The sequence below is a fragment of the Gossypium raimondii genome, chromosome 2 (genome assembly GCF_025698545.1).
Source record: "Gossypium raimondii isolate GPD5lz chromosome 2, ASM2569854v1, whole genome shotgun sequence".
In the NCBI taxonomy this organism is placed as follows: domain Eukaryota; kingdom Viridiplantae; phylum Streptophyta; class Magnoliopsida; order Malvales; family Malvaceae; genus Gossypium; species Gossypium raimondii.
The window spans coordinates 4,519,770-4,525,784 of NC_068566.1; positions in this window are offsets into that span (position 1 = coordinate 4,519,770).

A 6,015-nucleotide genomic window follows, 5' to 3' on the forward strand; every position below is an offset into this window, starting at 1 on the left:
CTTATAGTATAAAAAATATAATAACCGAATGCATGTATTGAGTTCTATGAGCTGAATTTACTGATATGAACTATACATATGTTATTCGAATGTATGTTTGCTACGAAGATTAGAATATAATTCGATTTTTGCTGAGATACGATTATTGAAAAGATTTATATGAGATATAAAGAATATCTAGATTTTCTTATAAAGAATTTTGTGAAAGACCAATTTCATATCCGTGGTATTCAGGCTCGATGCCTAGCAGGCTTAATGCCGGTGAATTATTTTAGACTTTATGTCTAGCAGGCTTAATGCCGGTGAATTATTTCAGACTTTATGTCTAGCAGGCTTAAGGCCGGTGAAATGATTTGGACTTTAAGTCTAGCAGGCTAAGTGCCGGTGATCTGAATCAGGTTATAAACCTAGCAGGCTAAGTGCCGGTGATCTGAATCAGGCTATAAGCCTAGCAGGCTAAGTGCTGGTGAATATGTTAAATTAAGTGATTATATGCATTTGATATATATAAATATATAAATGATTTTGGGTTATATATAATGGATAAGTACATGAACATTTATTTATATGTATTTGATGAGCATATAAATGTTTGGATCTATGTGTTTAGTGAATAGGCACATATATTGGTTGTTATGAAAATTGTTGAATATACATGTATGCATTCGGCACATGTGGGTTAGAAGTATAAATGTGCATTTGGTTCATGTAGTTGATAAATAAAAATATAAGCTTTTGACATATGTATTTGTAAGATCATAGATATGCATTCATTTAAATGCAAATGGTAAGTATATTAGAAATTAGTATATGCAATTAATGATTATGTTTGTAACTTGATTATAAGCATATAATGTTTATACATATGTTCGTTTATATGTATTTTTAATATGCTATAAACTTACTAAGCTATAAAAGCTTACTTTGATTGTTTTTGTCCATTTGTTTTATAGATAAAAACCAAGTTGCAGACTCGGGGATCGTTAGCGAAGATCATCACTCTATCTACTATCTCAGTATTAAAACGTTTAAATTTTAACTTATGGCATGTATAGGCTAAAAAAAAATATTTTTGGAGCCGTACTTTAATGTACTGTATATATATATATATATAATTAATAGCCATATGAAACTAGCTTATTTTTCTTACGGTTTAATTGAACTGAAATGTTATGTTTTGTTATAAAAGGTTAAAGTAAAAATTTATAATTATACTTACTTCATATTTTACTAATTTAACATAAATGTAAAATTCTTGAATTCTACTGAATGTCTGTGTTAAGTTGCGTTTTATCTTGTAACGATTTGTAACCCTAATTTATCGACGTATACGGGTTAGGAGTGTTACAGAATCTATCCGAAGAAATATAGTGACACCCAGTGTCTCATCGACTCGAGTTCGAAGCATCCCTGAACTCTTCCAATCCTATGGCATGCCAACTATATTCGACTCAGCCCGACTATTTAATAGGTTCTCCAAATTCACATTTCAATTCAATCCACTTTTTCACTTTCAATCACAATTCAATTCAAAATTCACTTTTCCATTTTTTCTTTCAAATCAATATTCAACTCAATCCACACATATATTCATCATTCGATTGAATTTCTTTAACTTAATAATAATACTTACCTTATATTTCACTTACCATACATATAAATTTAAATATAGCATTTAATAATAAGTTATTTGAATTATAGTAATACAAACCCGAAATCCGCGATTACTCCTCGATGATCTTCTCTTTTCCTTTCTATGCCGATGTCTCGGGTTCTTTATTAGCTTCGAAAAATGAAGATAATTTCATAATCAATAATAGACTATTAATTTATATCTAATTAATTGAATTTCTATTCAAATTTCTACTTTAATTTGAATTTAGTCTTAACTAAATTCACTTTTTTCTATCTCAATTCATACTTTATTTCAATTCAAATTTCAACCAAACTTAGACATAACTATCTAAATTTTATCATAAAACCCTAATTTCAAGTTCTTGCAATTTAGTCTCTACTATGTAGAACTAATAGCTTCTTTTACAATTTAATCCTTCAATCAATTCTAACTAAAAATTCATTCAATTAAACCTCTAATTCAACAATTTGTTCAACATATATCATGTTCAAAAACCTAAAAAACTTCTAAAACCTCAACTTAATTTCAACAAAACTCTATTCTAAAGCTTCTAAAACATCAAAATTAAAAGAAAATGGCTTAATTGACTTACCCGTTAAAGCTTCAAACCTTAAAACCCTAGTTTTTCCTTTTATTTTCTTTTCTCCTTTCCCTGCTCTATTTCGAAATCGCTATTCTGTTTCTTCTTTCTTTATTTGTTTCCTTTCTTTTTATCTTATTTACTTTATATTATATTTGATTTAATTAATAATTAATAATTATAAAATATCTTTATACTTAAATTACAAGTAAATTATGTATTTAAATTACAATTGTACCAATATGATTTTTTACACATGTATATTTTTATTACCATACATTTGTTACAGTTAAATTGATTTTATAATAATATAATATAATATAATATAATATAATATAATATAATATAATATAATTTATAATATACTTTTAGCTAATTAATATAATATTTTATTAATATAATAATTTAATATATAAAATATCTTTTACTTACAATTCAAGAAAATATACAATTATATTACAAGTGTACAAATACATATATTACACATGTACAATTTTATCATCATACATTTGTCTTTATTTTAATTTATTAATAATAATAGTAATAATAATAGTAATACATATACCGCCTCACCTATTAAAATGGGCACAATTGCATATTTAGTCCTCTTTATTTTATTTTGATCTATAATTAGACTTTTACCCTTTATTCACTTTAGTCCTTTTTCTTATTTTCTCTTAATTAAACTAAATTAACTTAATTAAAATCTAATTAAACACAATGCTAGACTCATAAATAGTCCTAATAATTATCTATTGGTTCAATTTTCTAAGACGAAGGTTCGATACTACACTTTTCTGATGTCTGTGAATTTTGGGTCATTACAATTTTCTTATTATTTTCAAATTAACCCTCAATGTCACGAAACTATAAAAAATAAAAAAAATTAGACCAAATTACACAAAGTGTTGTTTAGGTTAATTTTTTTTAGAATAAAAACTAAATGGATATAATTTATAAATGTTGAGGGTTAAATTCGTTACCATGTGAATTTTAAAAGCATCCACCTTTAGCCAACTGGTGGCCCAAAAAGATAAAATTGAATATTTATGCGATTATTCTGTAACTTTTCATAGTTGAATGACCAAAAAAAAATTTACTATTACTTAAGTGATTACTAGTGTAAATTACCCTTATTATTATTAAAAGAAATAAATTCATTAATATTGCTAGTTCATGAGCTACCCATTATCAAACCTCCCAGCGTGGTGAAATAGACATAATTTGTTGAGGGATAAAAACAATATAAATAATATTTTTCATCTTATTATAGACTATTTTTAAATTGAATATTGTTGAACAACTTTTAACTTTTGGAGAAAAATATTTGAAGTGTCGTTCATTGGGCATCTAGTCAAATTCTCAACAATGGTTAGTAATGTTCCCTGTAAGGTTTTGTCTTTCGTATTTGCCAAAGGTCCTAAAGGGTTCATGAAAGGGGAACATCTCATTTGGTAGAAATACAACCTGCATTGCTCATGTAACAATCCATTTTTAGTGGTACAGGAAACGATGGTTTCAGAATCACATTTTTTGATGATTAAGTTTGTGAATATTATTTTTTAATATTTACGAGTTTATCTTAGTGTCATATTGATTTTTGTCTTGAAATTTCAATGAAACGGTTAGTAATTAAAGTATAAGGACTAAACCATAAAAACCTTAAAGACTTAATTGTTATTAATTTTATTGGTTTAAAGGCTTGAAAAGTATTAAGCCAAGTGTTGAAATGGCAAATTACTCTTTTAATAGATAGTGTACGGTTTGGTAAGCTTTGTTTACTAAATCATGCAAATTTTATAATTAATAAAATAAAATGAAATGAGATAATAATAGAACATATTGTAGTGGAAGGAAAGAGGGAAGGGCTATTCCATTTTTTTTTCTTTTTTCATCCATCTTCTTCACGAAATAAGAAGAAAGAATTAGGGCTCTTAACGTCGAACTTTTGGCCTTGTGCATGGTACAAAAATTTCATTCTTTTCTTGTAATTTTTATGTTTTTGAGATCGTTTTATTTTGATTTAGCTAACTCGGGTATTAAATCGTAAAACTATTAAAGTTTTAAAAAGTTACCATTGTTGTTCTTTGAAGCTTTTGATGTTCAATAGATGAATGTTAAGCTTGGAAATGAAATAGGGACTAGTTTGTAAAGAAAAATTGGTTAATTTTGACTCTAGGAACTAAAATGCAATTATTTCAAAATTGTCATGGAATTTCTATACTTTTGGCTTTTATTGAGTTATAAAAGGAAGAAATTAAAAATGGAGTGAAAAACAGAGCTTAAATGTGAAAGATATGATTGTTTTCAAATTTTAGGACTCAATTGAATAAAATGTGAAACTTTAAAATTTTTAAAAAATAAAGAAAATAGATCCATGCATATCATATTATGGAAAAAGTACATACACAACATTCAACACAACAAATTTTCTGATTTTAATGTTCAACCTTGACATAGGGCCTCCTTGATCATTCTATCAAAGTTGGTAACAGAAGATCCTCCAACGCTAATGGCAGATTTAGCTTTTTTCTTCCATTCCAATGCCTTTTACCTTATCCTTTGCCCATTATCTCCTTCCATTATCTCTTTAACAAGAGCCTCCACATCCTTACACTTTACATCAGGGTTGATTTCCATTCTATTGCCCCATGTGGTGCACGAATATCAACAATTTGTTTGTTGATCACCAAAGAAAGGCCAACAAATTAAAGGCACACCTTCGGATACAACTTCCAACAGAGAATTCCATCTGCAGTGTGTTAAGAAAATGCCAACCGCTAGGTGGGACAACACTTGTTGTTGGGGACACCAGCTTGTTATAAAGCCCCTTTCTTTTATTGCCTCCATGAATTCTCTCGGAAAAACAACCGATTCTCCCATCACAATGTCAAGCCTAACTACCCATAAAAACGGGTATTTACTATTTGCAAGTCCCCAAGCAAATTCTTCCAAATGATTGTTCGACATCATTGTTACACTCCCATAATTCACATACACCACCGACTTGGGTTTCATTTTGTTAAGCCATTCGATGCAACTTGTATCCTCCTTTCATAGGCTTGAATTTAGTGAGTTATGTTGGATTTCAAGTAGGTTCCTACTTAAGGAGGTGAGTGGACCAATTGCATAAATATTAGGGGACTTAGATGCAAGAACTTGTAGCACTTCTTTGTCCAAGTCATCGAACGTGTTGAAGATTGTTGAAGATGAATTTAAGCATTCTTGTGATATGTCCATGATGTAATTAAACATGAAGTCATCAGGCTCAGTGGTTCTTATGAAGCTTGGTATGTCCTTGAGACATATGTTAGGCATACCAGAGATCCAATCAATGCGCATCTCAAGTGTCCCATCGTTAGCAAAGCTTTCATCTACAACGAAAACAAAATGCATGTTTTTGTTTCAATATGCAAAAAATAAGCATGGAGTATGTTGCGTGTAACCCATAGAACTTCAAAGAGATTATTATCAATGAACATAAGATATCCCAAAATTAAGTTACAAAGCACAAAGAAAACATAAACTTTGTAACCTTTGAATGGAACAATGCCTCTTTGAGCTAGTTCTTTGTAGTGCAGAAATCCCAGAAAGCTAACGGTTGAAGAAGTCCAGAGTTGAACATAAGGCACCCCAATGAGTTGAGCTGCCTTGGTACCACAGTTCATGATTCCATCACAAACTATACAAGTAGTAGGCTGTAGTTGGGGTGAGGAGTTAAGCTTAGATAGTAGCTCCAAGAATGGAGCCAAACAATTATTTCGTGTGGCAATGAATATTTCCGGAACAGACTGAGTCG